The 17,687-nt window shown below is 32.2% G+C and overlaps 1 protein-coding gene across 1 annotated transcript in view; it reads right to left on the bottom strand.

The window, feature by feature from the left end:
- LOC143917799 (uncharacterized) overlaps positions 1-17,687 on the bottom strand; it is a 72,294-nt gene that overhangs the window by 16,202 nt on the left and 38,405 nt on the right. The window contains exon 2 of the mRNA XM_077439389.1: positions 16,550-16,622. The gene's annotated coding sequence lies outside the window, so the exon portion shown is untranslated. The remainder of the gene's footprint in view (positions 1-16,549; positions 16,623-17,687) is intronic.

The raw sequence follows: 17,687 nt of genomic DNA, 5'->3' as shown, positions 1-17,687 counted from the left end.
ATTCATAATACAAATAAGTTGTAGTTGTTTGAAAGTATTGACTAACGCCACGAAGTAACTTAGCATACATATTTATAATATTAATAATCAAATTATCATAAAATGAAGAGATACATATGTATATTGAAATGAAAAATCCTTAAACTGCAACCATTTTCTTTTTTTATTTTACAGAAAGGTCCCAAGTTTTTTTATACAATTTCTTAGGATACATGTAATTGTTAAGTGAATTTGTATCGATTTAATTATGAATGGAAAATAAGTATTTGGAATGCAATTATTAAATTATTGATATAGTTAGAATCCGTTGATATATGTATGTATTGTTAAGTTAGGTATAAAAGAAATCTAAGAATTCTAAAAATAGTATGAGCAAAATTACACATACTTTAATCGATCCAATTTCGATAACACTAAATTGAGTTTTAGTTCAATCAGGAGTGAATATCTAAAATATTGTTAATGGCCCAGTGGTGTCTGGAATTTTGCCAAATCGATATCAAAATTGAAATTCAATATAGGGATCATTTATTTCGATACCTATTCGTAAAACATTTCCGGAAAATTCCTCTGCGGTTTTATATTCATTTCATTTTTATTAACATCTTAAATATGAAATAATTTATGTACAAATGTGATTAAATAAGTCACGTATTATGTGAACAATGTGAGGTATAATTTAAAGTGAAAATTCAATATCGTGTGTCGTATTTTGTACGTACATGTACGTACACTGTAGCATAATCTTGATGAAAAATTAGCGCTAATTAAGCTGTGAAAACTGGAAAAATTAAAACGTCCATAAATCGCAGAGCGATGCGTCCTAGATTCGAACAAAAATAATAAAAGAAAAGAAAGGCCACAATGAAAATTTGAACCGACCGAAACGGGTTAATATCTGTGAGAATAGAAACCGAAAGACAAAAGTTCATAACAAAGACAACACAATGCCAAACGGCGAGACTGCTCAAAATTGTCTTAATTGAAGCGAATAAAGATAACGCACTCTACGACTGTTCATCTGAAACAGCGCGAAAAATGTCTTTAGAATGAGCTACTGTTTGCGAAACAAAACAAAAAATAAAAATGGAGACATTATCTCAACGACGATAATGATTATACTATACACCGTTGACATTGTGAAATATTATTACAGTTGGAGACAGTAATTAAGAACGCACGTTCCAGAAAATCTCACGAAGGATAAAGCGATCCGCAGATGGTCGGCCGTATGGAGACTTCGTGCATCGCTGGACCGAATGCGGCTTTATGAGCTTGCAAGAGAATTGCATTCCTTGAATGCCTTATCATTTCCTCAAGGAGGATTGTCAAGGTCGCATGACTGGAGCCTTGAGCAACAGGTTTTGCCAGCCACGAAGCTGAACAAGAGTTATGCGAAAAAAGATCCACTCTTCAGCAAGAACAGGGGTTATTTCTACATCACACGCTTGTATAAGATGAAAAAACTAGCCGATCATGTACCAGTATAATGTCATGGGAGTCTTCTTACGATCGATTGATAAATGCTGATTTAAGCGGAAAGTTTATATTTGTAACATGACTCGAAAAGTCGCATCAAAAATTGCACGTGGAAATCAAAATGAGATAAAAAATTTTGAAAGTTTATTAATGAAAACAAATTATGTTCATTGTATATATTTTTGATTTTTAAATGCTTTTTATTAATAATAAATTATTACCTATTTTCATAGCTACTGATCTACTGATCATTTTCTATTTTACAATTTTAATTTAATTTTGTTAGTAATCATAGTATTATATTATTCTAATGTTAATGTACAGCATAATAGGAAAAAGAGCTCAAAAACCTATTAACAATTCTTATAAATGCTCATAATGCATCTAATATTATACATAATATTAATTAAAGACTCTCTAAAGTCGATGACCTTAAACAGATTTTGTTTAGGTAATCTGTGTTTATATCTGAAGGGTATAGATATTTTGTTATAATCACCGAGACTCTTCACAATTGTATTAGTATGGTTATTAGTGATTCTGTCATAGAATCTACTGGTTAGTTTGTTAGAAATATCTCTTACAAACGGAATATTATATATGGCGTGCAGTTATTTCAAGTTAGTATATATGGGTGTATTATAAATTATTTTTATGGATTTATTTTGTATTATTTGGAGCTAGGAAAGGTTAGTATTCGAGGCGATATTCCATACAAGTGGAGTATAGGCAGTGCCGGCCTTACACCCAATGGCGCCCTCGGGCATTTTTTTCTAAACACTCTTAGAAAAAAATTTCGCCTTTATCGTTCTAATCTAAAATTTTGTATGGCTTTTGGCGCTCTAATTTTAAATTTTAAAGCGCCTTTGGCACATCGTGCAGCGCCCTAACTTATTTGGCGCCCTTGGGCGCCGCCCAACCCAGCCCCCCCCCCCCTAAAACCGGCACTGAGGATAGGTTAATAATGGTAATATGAGCGCGCGATATAATTTTATTTTATTTTGAGTTGATAAAGAACTATGGCGATTAAATATTGGGTATATTGAAGATATACCCCGCATCGCCTTGCATTTCGCTGTATATATGTACTTTAGATATGTACATATGTATGTATGTACTTACATTTTTTTTTTTTTTAAATAAACCAAGCAGAAATTCTGTAGCATTTTTGCCTTAATATGAATGACACTTTCAGCTGAGAAATTAAATACGTAAGATATAAATTCGGTAATTAATTAATTTCGGAAAATAAATTACAACCATATTATTAAAAATTCAAAATTAATATTTTAAATACATATAATACCATTCATTAGGGAAAAGAGCTTTAGAATATTATCAAATTGGAGAGGTTCGTAATACATATCACAATATCGTTTTCTCCGAAAATACGAATTCGAGATAAATAATAACGTATCGCAATCGGATCAAATAACTCGACGAATAAAAATAGAATACCGGTTAAACTGTTGAAATTGTCAAAGCGACACAGTTGTTCGTTAGGCCGTTGCTGGGATGAAATCCTTTTAATAATACTCCGTCCGAGTTTGAAATTATTTGACAGTCCATTAAAAATAATCGAAGCCCTTCAAATAGAAAGCTTTCAAATTATTATTAGACTTCGAAAAAATGTGTTCAGTTTGGCGAGATTTATTCGCCGCTTGGATTTTCGCAGCGTTTAACCTTTCAAAGGAAAAGCTCCAGCACCGAAAAGTGTAGGTTGATTTTTCCGAAAGCTCCTTTTACCGCAAACAAGAAATGGCATGAGATCAATATACCGAGCTCTTCAAAGGCAATCCTTTTTCAATTTCCTTTCGTGTCCAAAATCAGTGATTCCGAAAGCGTCGAACGAACTTTTACCGGACTAAAAGCAAATATTCATTAATTTTAATCACAGACATTAAAACTTAAACACTTAACAAACGCCATTAAGATAACGACAATATCAACAGAAGTTATATTATTTGTTTTTCCCTCACTTGCACACCAAAGAGCGAACCTTCGCTTATTTTCACTTCGCGCTCGTTAAAAAACAAACTTTTAACTCCACGTTAATTTTAAAACTTCTTTACAACATATTTATATGCAACAGAATACTCTCATGTACAAATTATATTTATTTATAAACGTAAAAATATCGGAATCGTATTTAGTTTCTATATTTACATACATATAACCACCTCTATGGAGTTCCAAAATTCATTAATTGAACCCTTTACATACGATGGTATTTTTACCCCATTGATTACAATCAAAATTAAGAGCATTCCCCAAAATAGACATACGAAGATTAAATTTTGAGATAATTCACAAGAACAGTTACAGCAGTATGTAAACTGATAAAACAGAACAGTTCAGTTGAATCAGTTTACATACATTCGACTTGGTGCGGGCAACTACGTCACGAGAATTTAATTATTCAAAGGTACGGTGATTATACCCGAGGAAGATAAACAACCCTAAAACCGCACTCTTCCGAAGTAAACATGTACCCGTATATGTGTAAACAAAGACTGAGTGACAGATGTGTGTTGAAACTAAATTTGAGATAATTTAATTTGAAATTCGACCGAAGGATTAACGTATAACAAGAAAGTGATAGCTTTAATATAAAATAGCTCAAAGTCAATTACTATAGAAAAAAGAAAATAAATCAAATGAATGTTTGCCTGGTTTGATGAATGAAAGAAATGAACCGTGTTAATCGATTAAAACGATACGTTAAATCGGAACCGTTACCTTTAACTGTGTTGTTTTTATCAGCGCCATATGCGCGCAGTTTCTATTTCTCTGCATCATTTTCAGCATTGAAAGCGATTTGAATGGAAATGGATTTTGATTTACCGACAATAGCAAAGCTTGCAAGCATGACTACAATGCTCTCCATATCTAAATGCATAATATTATCGATAGTGGTGTGGGTTGGCTAGAAACGAACATTCATGCCCTGTGATAAAATATTAATTATTCTGCGGGTCGTAGAAAACCTACGCGAAACCTATGGGGGTTTTATTGCGGTATTTTTTCTACTCCATGTATTGAATAAATAAAAAGCCAGCGAAAACTGCGTTTTTATGAAACGTTGCGGATCGCAATTCGATCTTTACCCAATCGGATATAGATTTTATTGCAGTGAAACCCTTCGGAGCGGATCAATTCGGAAAATTACTTTCGGGTCTAGGACAAAAGGTCAATAAAATTTTAATGTGACACACAAAGCATCTATCGATTCAATTAGGCTTTGCTACATACGTATCTGTAAGCTCAGTTATATTTTATCCTATGAAAACAAAAAAAAAACGTTTGTGTGTGTATTTAATGAGAAAGAAGAAAGATACACACAGATACGCCCATGCACATTATATGTAAACGTAAAAAATTAAAACATGTAATAAAATAGCTAAAAAAGCGTGACGGTCACACTCGGTTACTTTCTGAAAATTATATACCTGAAGGATGTCTGAAAGGGAGTTGCCTAATGATTTCTGTGCACGCAAGCTCAGCTACCTTGACATTGTACATAAGCTGAAAAATAATAGGCAGTGAAACCGGAAGAGAAAATTTTCACGCTTGGAAAATGCGACGCGAGAAAAAGATTTCTTAACACTTTCATAAATGTTTTTTCTTTTAAATGGAATGTTATCTATAAACATACATATATGAGTACTTATAATGTCAAAATATCATCAAAATTATTACAAGGATATGATAAAAAATTGGATGCCAATTAAATTCAAGTAAATCTAGAGCAACTTTCCTAATTTCGATAAACAACATTTTAAAAGAAAGTTGCTGTTGAATAAGTTTCGTCAAAATATTATGCGAAATTGATTGCGTCATTGAAATTTCTCAACTATTCCAAAAACGAATAAATCTTATATTATTTCAATCATAAAAATTTAATTTATTCAAAGTATTTAAATCAAAATGTGTGAGCTTGAACTTTTCGCACCCAAAAAAAAAGAAAATATCTAATAAGAATATTTCATAATAAGAAAAGTCAAAAGTTTAACGTCTGAAGAAGTCTTTTTTAATACGCTTGTATTCACTCTTTCCTTCTCTGTTGTAACTGTAAAAAGTTTCAGGGCGAGTCACGTACGTAATGAGTTTCTCCGAATAAACCTGGATACGGTCAAAGATCACGAAAGCCATATTAATATGAAACCTTACGAACAGTACACGTTTTGGGATTTGTTCCACCGTTACTTTTTTAATTTGTATCCAATTTGCAGACCGATTGTGTCGAAAATATCAATTCGATTCCGACATATCTGCGAGTGAGTAATTTTACTTACACGTAAGAGCAAAGTAAGATTTATAAGGCACGGATTATTGAATGAACCGAACGAGGAGAAAAATAATCGCAGGTGACTTATTACAATAGGTTTATGATGTGGGAGTGGGTGTGAAGATAGCTTCGGTAAACGTATAATAATATAATACGATGTTGGAGAGTGAATTATGTGGGTAGATTTGGGTGTGGGCTAAAATCATGAATTGAAGCGTTCGATTTCCAGGTAATCTGCGGTCAAGAGTGAAAATATACCCGCATAAAAATAAAGCTTGAACTTGAAATTGTTATGTACAATACAATGTATTTGAGTTCCCAAAATAATACGGACTGAAGAAGGAAAATTCGACATGTGCATTTTGGATGGAAAATTCAGAATGTACAAAGTATTTTTTTCCATCTTTGAACTACATATACTGAATGAAAATAATAATTTATATTGGTTTGCATAGACAAAAGGAGTACACAGGTTATGCTTTGTCCTGAGTTTATTTATTTATTTAAATCAATCATGCACCCTAGTCTTAACAGATTTTTCCAAAGCGACGAGTGTGTATACATATTAAGAATTATTAATTATTTATACACTCATATATTTACAATAAACACGACATTTATGGTCAAACATTGTGCAGAAGTATTGTAAGTATTATACAAAGCAAATACAAACATTTATACACATTTATGCAGCATTTATACAAATCAGCGAAATGCAAGGTGCTGAAAAACTCAAAAGTTTGCGAGAAAATCGTTAAAGGTTGCCGATTTTTTTGGACCCGTTTCAATGGAAATTACATAGATAAATTGGCAAACTCTGATAAGAAACGATGGACCTGGAGTCACATATCCAAGGTCTGGCTAGCAACAAAGCCACGAATAGAACCCGTGACCGCACAATCGAAATCATTTCACGCTAGCCACTGATTTATGTTGCTGATTAAATTATTTTATATAAAAAAATATTTGTATGTAGTTATATGTATGTATGTACGTTTTCATGAAAAGAAAGCAACTTACATAGCTTATTTGGTATTATATGTACACCATTTAAATTTACACATCAAATATGAGGCCTCCGTGAATATGTGAAGGATCAATATGTATTTTTACATACAATAAACAATCGAATACCATCGATAAACACGTAAAAGGATACATATTGCACGAGCATAAAACCCGAAAATCCGCATTCCCCGCAGAGACCACTCCGTCGTCCGTCCATTTCGCAATAATAATATTAAATTTGACTTTTAACAAACCATAAAAAAATAATAGCCATGCGTATCTACCGCATAAAAACACCGCACATAATATATTGTAATACGCATAGATAATAGTCAAATTTAATAACACCAATCGCTCAATCGCGCAAGACTCGAAATCTATTAAGGCGTCTGCCTCTACAGAGATGACTGTCGATAAATTTGCATCGGGAAAACGATAATAGACACGTAAAATTTGCCAGTCGAAATGCACCCACGTCAATACGCCCCTGTGTCGTAATTGACGATAATTCTATAATAATTTATTTGACGTAATGATGTTTCGAATCAAGGTTGTGTTAAATTGTGCGAGAAAACTTTTAACGCATCGAAGAAATGCATTAGGAAATCTGGCAAATTTCGAGTGTCAGGGTGAGTGCGAGCGCAATCGAAAGTCATTATGTCGTATTATTAAGCAATCGACGAGATATATAATGATATAATAGCTCGAGTCATTTTGTGTGAAAATCAATTTTTTAAAATTGGCCTGTTTCGTGGCGAAATGAACGTTTTAAAAGTACGTATGTTGAAACGTTTGTCCTTCGTTGAAAGAAAAATGAATTGATTCGGTAAACAGCTTCGGTAGCGTTCGCAACCTTTTAACATTATAAATATGTACATAATTGCTTTGGTCATAAGCGTCAATTATATAAGACTTATCGGCAATTCTTTTTGAGATATTGTTCTATTTTCAGATGTTTGTTTTATTGTAAATTGAATTTAAATTTGTGCTAAAATTTTTGTAATAAAAGTGTGAACGAAGTGGTTGACGAATAATTTATTGAATATCCTTGTTGTGTTTTTACTTTATTTATCGATTTAAATAGAATAACCATTTGTCTAGTAACAAGCATATTGAATTATAAGATCTTTTTCTGTGTATGTAATATATGTATAAAAATATTTTTGATATCTTGATCAAACCACTCGAATTTAATGTTTTTTTCTGCTTCCGTCTCTTTATCTTTTTGAATAGGAAGCCTTCATCAGTCTTATTAACAAAAACTAAGTATGGATATTCGCACTGCAAAATTTAATGGGTTAATTTTTTATTAGTCGTAGACTAGTTTAAAAATAAAACCCTAAGATTTCATCTTATTGGCCTCAATTCATTGGACATAGACATGGTCTGGAAAATGATAGACATACTGAAGCAGATATACCTATACATATGTAAATACATACTTATCGATTTTGCTATGAACTATGAAGAGAACAAGGGGAAGGAGGCAGTTTCCCGACATGTTGAACTGCTGAATTGCTATATGCATATGTACATACATACATTCATATGTACATTTGTATGTAGAAACAGAATCATTAGATATTTGAAAATAGAGTCGATAAGTTATTCTTAGAGATACGACTAAAGGTTCGTTTATCACAAGCTGGCAACTGATCGTAAACAGCAGTAAAAATACATATGTACATACATATATATTCTATATGGACGCATTCATATATTTCGTAAAACGTGAGTGGCGTATATAACAGCAGTAACCGACATGATCTATTCATATTACAGCAGTGCATGTCACTGAAATGTATTAAGCAGAACCGGTTTTCTTTGGATACTGTGGAAATATTTACACATGACTTGACGTCATAGTGGCGAGTGCAACCGTACTAACGAAAAGGTTGCCATGTGTAAATGAATATTTTCGGAAGCTTCATATTGTGACGATAGAACGAAATCAATATTAGGCCGTATCGTCGCGATCTGTAATGTTTATGTAAGCCGATTTTGCCTTGCACTAGTCCAAAACAAGTATGAACGTACTGAAAACGGGCAATGCTGTATAGTATGAATAGAAGTAGTCTTTTCCATGCAGTGTTGAACCGCGCTGTTGACGTGCAGTGCTGGATAATATAAACGGACCTTAATACGACTAAACCGAAAATTTTCCAAGAATGCCTTTAAATAAATTCCTAGCATTTTACCTACATACATGCATACTTAATTTCTGAAGCATGAAACAAAAGTTTAAGTATAATACGAGTTAGTACTTTTTAATTTTTTTTTATATCCAATAAACTTCATTAAATTATTTAAATATAAATAAAATTTTCATATGCACGTCTGTATTATAATATATTGTCAAAAACACCGTAAAGATATTAATTTACATATTTTTCAATTATATATAATAAAATGAATTAACATGCATGTGCGAAACTGGCGCAAAGCTGTATACCACCGATTTCACGACATTTTTTATAGACATAATAATAATAAATACACCTTTAAGAAATCGAATATATATTATATATGTACTGTTACATTTAAAGGGTTTGAAAAAAAATGTATTAAGAATTTTATGACGCAAGGATTTCGAGTACGGCGAATAAATCAACGAGATGGGACAACATGGGAACACTGTGAGCGAAAGTTGGCCCACTTTTTATCGAAAACGTGCATACACGAAAGGTCGGCCGATTCAAAGGCCAACTTCTTCTGAAGCGATCGTTTTCAGCGATAAATCACACACTCGATGCAATGAAATGTAATTCACATCACATCTAGAGAAAAAGAAATCCGGGTCATCGACTAGTAAGAACTTAGTATCAAACATCTGTCGAAATTGAAATCGCTCGAATACCATTCGCCTGAATAAGTGTCGTTCCAATGAGCCATTAAAATAAAAATAATGTTTTATATGTATCTACAAGACTAGTCAACTTGAGATGAGTTTACATGCGTAAGACGGCGAGCAGATGTCCGTACGAGAAGAAATCCATCTGGTGAAATTGACGGTGCCCATATATACGAACCGAGGAGACGTAGTACTGAAAAGGAAGTCGTCCTGGTTTCTATTAATCCTTTTTAGTCGAAAGAACCAAGCAGTTCGTTATGCAGTGAGTACGTGCAGCCACTCTTAATTTTCGCATCCGCCTTCGTCGAAAGTGCAAGTGGTGCAGCAAGCGTATAGTAGCAGGTTCTCAGGCTCTCGAGTCTCGAGATAATCATTTCGTTGTTGAATTTTTATTATAGGGTTTGACGTCGAGTCGGGTAAAATCGAAAGGAGAGTCTTGCAAAAACCTATCTGATGCCAGAAACCAGTCTCATTAATTTACGAGGGGTAAATTATGTATTGCGAAAGAATATAAGATATCCATCATATATATTGCACCTACACCATACAGGACTTGCACATTTCATATCCATTATAGGAAAATTCCTCTTATGTTTTTGCATAAAATACACATAAAACAGATATAATACATTTTATAACTGATGGAATTATACATATGTACATACATGATATAGAATTTAATCATTGGAAAAGAATATACGTTGCAGTAAGAATAGTTCCGTAGATGAAAGTGTTTTATTGTAGTAACAATAAGAATTTTTTTCGTTTAAAATAATTCAAGATTATTCAAAAAAGTATTTAAATATAATTTAAAAAAAATATCATAGGTATTGCCAAAATATAACTATTCTTTGATGTTTTTATTCAACGAATGATTGTATATTATATGTAAAACACTCAAATGTATCTGTAATTATATTAAGAATTTAAATTATATTATAAAAATTATCACATTAAAATATATGTATGTACATCAGTGGCGTGCCGTGATTTTAAAAATAGGGGATTAGGTATGGACAAAATATATACATATATAAAAAATATATATTTTGAACTAAAATAATCTGTCTTGAAGTGATGAGTATAATTTTTCATATTTTATTTTATTTTATTTTTTTATCTTAGGATATGATAAGTACTACATTTCTTAACATTTTGTTTGTTTTCAAAACATAATCTTCTGAATGATCTGTCATACCATACCATTACAATCCACTACCACTAGCTCTAACTCAGGTAGGGCCGATTCCAGTTTCTGAACTGCTAATCCGACTGAACAATATTAGTCTGGACAACTAGTATGGATTTGAATTTATTTTGATTAAATTGTTGAAATTTTTTAATTAAATGTTTTTCCAATGAAATTTTTTAGTCCAATGACAGCACGCCACTGATGTTAATATGTGTGTACATATCAGATAAAAATACTGCAATGGAAAAGTAAATAATCTCGGCAACGTTATCAGATATGGATATGATATTAATAAAATAAAGATCACATTAATGAAATAAACGTTTTGGATATTATATTTAACAGATCAGAAATTATAATTAAATAAGTATTTGAAATATTTTTGAAAAATGTAATAAAATCTATTTATTTATTATGTCATAACATATAAAACCATACATAAAATAAAATCCAAAAAAATAGAGAAAATCAATTATAATGAAAGTCTGTCGAAAAAATATCACAAATGAAACCGATAAGTAACAGCCACATTTAAGATATTTAGGTTTTTGAGATCTTGTTTCATTTTATGCTGTAGGTACATTAACATTAAAATAATGTAAACTTATATATAAAAACGAAACGGCGTCTGTAATTCGTTTCTGATTGGCTGGATTGGTCAAAGATGTTTGTGAATGGTCGGTCGTTGAATAATATTATAATATTTATTTCGATTCAAATAAATTTAATGAAAAAACAAATTAAGATTTTTTCATGGTTCAACGGTATTCTCACTACTAGATTGGATTTAAATTTACCGAGCAAAGCCGGGTAGCACCACTAGTACTACATATAATTACTAACAAAAAAAAAAAAAAAAATTGTAAAATAGAAAATGGTCAGTAGAACAATAGCTGTTAAAATAGATATAAGATGTATTACGAACATAGTTTAGTAATAATAAAAAGCATTTAAAAATCAAAATATTATAGATATGTTGGATAAAAGTTTTATTATCATATTTCATAATAAACGTGGGAAGTAAAACAAAAATAAATTATTTCGAGCATGAGAAAATTTATTAAAATGACATTCGTGTATGCATCATATTATACATACATATGTACATATGTGCACTTAATCATACGTTTCATTGGCGCGGTATGCCAGTAGCCGTACGTAACACTGGACTTCGAGAGTGATTATTTCATACTTATGCAAATCATTATTGGCGAATAATTGACGAATTGGATATGACAAAATATACCCACACGAGTGCTCACTTCAATCTATATTTGCAGATTGGACAAATCGATTTACGACACAAATTCGTATCGAAACTCCCGTGTCAATCAACGCCCGTCGACTTCGCGCACACACAACAATAATCCGCTGACACTTTGACAAATGGATAATAGAAATTCGCGTGTAATTCACAGTGTACGTATCTAGTGCATATTATTAATAATCCGAATCGAATGAAATTGAAAAAAAAATCGTGTAATCTTTGACGTCAAGGCTCGCTCGCGCTTTGGAAAAGCGCGTCTTCCCACGCGCGTGATTTCGACCTCACGCTTTTCATATGCGGGCGACTGTCGTAATTAAAAATTACTACGTCTTTTGTGGAGACTTAATGACGATGATTATCGCATGTCGGGGTTTGTTTGAAGAAATTGTAGATCCTTCATTTCGACACGTACATACAAGAGCTACCTCGTAAAAATGGAACGATTCCAGTATGGAGATTGACATTTTGCCAGTGGGTCGATAATAATAGAATACACGCACGTATGAAGTAAGACGATATATTCAATTTACTATTCGCGAAAAAAAGTCGTATTTCGTTGAAAGGTTTCTTCGCATTCATACGAAGCGGAAAATTGAAATTGTAAGTAGGAAATTCAGAAGCTTCTTTAAACAAAGTCGAGAGATGAAAGCGAGCAAAAGGAAAACGTACCTATAGGTATGTAGGTACGTAATACGCATAGGGAAAAATTGAATCTTATTTACTTGGGAGGAAAACGGAAAACACACTTGGTTTGGTATCTGTCTATTTTTATAAAAGGCATAATAAATTCAAAAGCCTATATTTAGTTGCAGAGATTGAACGCTGTAAATACGACCTCGTAACAAAATGTAAATCAATTTTATGTATTTGCTTGAGTTCCTTATCTCGACACAGTAATAACTTTATATATAATTTCATAATTATATTATTCTTATTTTATTGAGTACGCTAAACAATACATATACACAATAGATCAACAAACGTATGATAATATATAATTCCAATTGTCAATTTTAAAATACTTATATGTACCTAAATATGTATGTATAATATTTATAATAAATTTCGCTATATTAATGTATTTCATCCTCAAACTCCGGAAACGATAACTATCTTATCGATTGGTAAATAATCTAACAATAATACAATAAAGCGAAATATGTAGCATAAAAGAAAAGAAAACAAACTAAACGTAGAAAGAATATATAACAAAGATTAAATTAAAGGCCAAGGAAAGTTTATTGTCGTGATAAAAATTCACAACGTTCGATAAGTATACCTACATATAAATTATACAATCAAATTAACCCACACTTAACTAATTTGTATCAACAGCGGTAAATAATTTTTTTATATGAGACAAAAATTACATGATTGATAGCATAACGAATCGTTATCACACACGTACTATAGAAATGTCACAGAAGTGATAAATGCGTATGTCTCTACAATTTAAACTAGATCTATCAAACTCCGCAATAATGATACAATTATACAATTTTTTTAACACCTACGGTAGTTCGCGGAGGAGTCAAAGCAGTTATACGATTCGTATTAACTATTCAGTCACGGATAAAATAAAAACAAGACTAACAGTTAGATCTAAATTTATCTACTGCCATCGCATTAAATCTTGACAACAATCGCAAGATGTTACCTATTTATAGCTGGAAAAGCTTTTAAGTTTGAAGCGAACTGACGTATACAATGCACACATGCAATATGAGTAACATAAGTAAAAAAAAAATGCATATGTTTTAAACATACGCATAAACGCGTAATTGTGTCTTCTTTGTATACATCTTTGTATAATATTATATTATATAAATGGATGTCGATTTTCTTTTCACGTCTGTTTCCCATCATCCGGATCCGCTTTTCTCATTATCTGCACAGGTAGACACGAGTGCATAAGCTGAGTCCCCATTAGCGGCCAAATAACTGTCTGCAGATGCAATGCAGCGCTTCGTTGCACTTATGTTTGGTTGCAAGTACTATGCGACAGTAAAATGGTGCGAATAATGCAACAGCAAATGACGACCGCACTTAGAGTGAGTTTCGCTAAAAGGAAATATTCATGTACATTCCTTTATTTAATTGTAAAGAAACTTTTTCGGATTGGTTTCGTTTGAACGACCTTTGAAATTGTGCTGTGGGAAATTCAATGACATTTTGATTAAGCCTGCATAAGAAAAATTGCCAAGTATAAAGCTGAATTTTTAAATTTATATCTCTAGGTCGCATTTTAAGTACATTTTTTTGAACCCATTTAGTTGTGACTTTGGATAAGTGTTAAGAAACATGTTTGAGTATTGACATACATACATATTTTATATTTATGTATCATCAAACATCTACAGATAAATGGACATAATTGTATGAACTTTCATAAAAGATAAATTCGTTATTTTGGGTTAAAGCTTTGTGCACTGTTTGATTCTTTCAATCTATAAATTAATTTTTAATTTATAGAATACTAATGTTTTTACCAGGCTTCGCTCGGTGTTTGTAATATAAACCGCTTAAACATGGCCAATCTAATAGTAAACATTTGATTAAATTTATTTGAATATTCATTTGTTCGACGACGTCACGAATTTACGAACCAATAATAGTTACATACATACATACATAGTTACATGCAAAGTCTTTTTCGAAATTATATATTAGATATTAGAAAACGTATAATATATGAGAGGACGCTCTTTCCAATTGTAAAGGGTTTTTTTACATACAAGCAAGTGATAATAGCTTTTATAATTGGGGCTAATGGAAAAACAATTTTTTTATCATACATGTATTACACGTACATATTATGTATGTGAGAAAATAAAGTAAAGATTTAAGAGTCAATGCGATCTACAAAAGCAGTCTTTTAAAAAGCAGAAATTTCAAAGTTAGTAATAAAATTTTATGATAAATGTACAGACAAAAACGCCTAGAATCATTTAAATTTATCTCGATCTCTTATTTCTTACACTAATTCAAATGACAAGTGAATACCAATTCAATTGAATTCGTATAATCCCAGGCACTACTTTACTTAAAAAAATATACGGGCAAAAAATCAACAGCCACAATCAATTTAGATTGAGCTGATCAAAATCAGATTTTAATAACTTTTTCAGCTGCGTCAGGAATTCAAATCTTCGGCTACCTACACTAAACTACCGCTAGCTGGTAAAGGATAAATTCAAATTTCAACTCTCAGAATGGAAAAAGCCGCAAATGCCAACGAGACGAATTAAATTGTGATCCATCATCCGAGACGAGAATTGTGCTGTCAACCGCGAGACATCTCGAGAATACGAAGCGACTGAAAAAAGCAGTGTTGGCTCGAAAATAAAATAACAAAAAAAAAGTAAACACACTTGTGGTATCTCCGTTTATTGTGACGGGACTTATTAATCAAATGAGAAAACTAGACGCGTTGTCTAGTTTCAAAATTGTATTATTTGTTCGAAATAAGCGCTCGGTTTGTAATAATTAATTACTACGTTAGAGTTCGATTTAAATACGACATTGTAAGAACGTGTTAACTGTGGGCATTGAGCGCGATAAAAACAACAGAAAGAAGGTCATGAGTCAAAAAATTTGCGAATTAACACAGAATATGTATAGCACAATGCCAATTCATTTATCACATGCACAAATCGTTAAATAATAATCCTGTACAATGTCATAATCAAAGGTGAAAAACGATCACAGCGTGCACACAATGCCTTTTTTTTGCTTTAAAGAAAACTTGCTCCGTTAAATTTTCACACTGCTAACGACTGCTTTATGCAAATTGTGAGATGAAAAAAAAAATAACACTTGTAAACGTATTATAATTATTATACAAATTCATGCGACATCGTTGCTTTTCCAGCGTGAAATTACGCATTTTTGACGTAACATACGCATAATGATTCGGAAAATGTGTGAATTATTCAATCGGGTATGTACATATGAGCGCGTCGAACTAGAATTTTCCCGATATATGTATATTAAAACAGTTTTCCCAGAAAATGTAACACTGATACAAAAATATCGCTACAACTTTTTTTGTTGTTGATGAAATGATGACTAATCTGATCCTCAGTTAATTAACTGTATTGTGTAATACGATTTCTGTATGAATCATACTTCATAGTCCGAGATGACATTTCCGCATGCGACGATCAAGTGAACGAGTGAAATCGTCATCGGATCGCAGAACGTTACCGCGAAAGTTAAACTTGCAGTTATCCAACGCGAGCGAAATGACATTCGGCTTAACCGGTGAAAGAAGATAAGTTCACGACACGAGTCAGATACGGTCAAGTCAAAGATGACCATAATAAACGCTTTTCGAGTGTGAAAGACCTGTCGACTATGCGGAGAGGAGTGTTGTTGAGTCACAATAGTGAGTACGTACCGTTTCGTGACGATTTCATATATGTATGTACATTCATGCAAAGTATGAGTGAGTAATTTAACTACCTGTTCATTGTAAGTCGTTGTGACAGTCCGTGACCCGCATTCTCACGACGATTCTGCCTCCGGTGTCTTCCACCTGAAAATATGGTAAACAAAAAAAATAAAATAACACGTTAGAATCCCATGAATACTTGAACACTTACCACTGCTACGGGGGCATTATGAGACCACTATTGAGGCGGTCATTTTGAAGAGACCGTTAAACGCAACAGTAACCGCACCTTACTGTCGGTTGAAAACGGTAATCTATCATAAAAATACTAGATTTTGAGTGGTGTTGAATTTCACGTTGACGAACTAAGAAATTATACACATTTGATACGCAAACAAAACCGATAACGCTATTTGAATCAGTCGAGTGTCCCATTGTTTTCGAGATAAAACAAATTCGAACCGTTATATTTTAATTTTTTTATTCTTATCTGTTGAAGATACATATAAGGTACACTTTTGAACAATTTCATTTCGGCATAACATAATTTGCATATCGAAAAACGATTCGAAAAATTGGTTCGAGTTAAGCCGATCGATGAACATTGTCTGCGCTAACGCTTCAAAGGAAATGTGAATTTTTCGGTGAAATCACGTAATTCAAATTTACTTTGGACACGTTTGGAAATACTTCCGATGAAAATAAATGGCACGCACTTTCGAAAAAGGGCAATGTTAACACAGAATAAATGTGTATTGGAGATGAATTTTTATCAAACAATAGCTCTGAAACGTAATCCATTTGTTGTCAGGTTATTCCGTTCACGGATTTCGAACCCTGGTCAAAATAATATTTATCCCATTATTTCGCTATCCCCAGGGATCCGTAGATAAATCTGTATATCAAATTACTTACTTGCTCCTTGGTAGTGTTATTATGAAGAAAAAATAGTTTCTCTTGCGAATATAAAGGTCTCGAGGGAATATTTGCGGTAAGTTTTCATTACATGTATGTATGTACATACATACGATTTCATTTGCAAAAGAACACAAAAATAAAAAGTAGGATAGAGTAGGGTAGGGTAGTTGAATAATGTGTTAATTAAAATTGTGAACAACCTCTACAATGGTTTTTCTTAGAGAATAAATTGAGAAAATTAAACAATTTGTTTTATTTAATTGGATTTTGGACACTACACAAAAATAAATG

The sequence above is a fragment of the Arctopsyche grandis genome, chromosome 10 (genome assembly GCF_051622035.1).
Source record: "Arctopsyche grandis isolate Sample6627 chromosome 10, ASM5162203v2, whole genome shotgun sequence".
In the NCBI taxonomy this organism is placed as follows: domain Eukaryota; kingdom Metazoa; phylum Arthropoda; class Insecta; order Trichoptera; family Hydropsychidae; genus Arctopsyche; species Arctopsyche grandis.
Note: the sequence above shows the minus strand (reverse complement) of the source record. Positions and strands in the feature narration are given on the sequence as shown.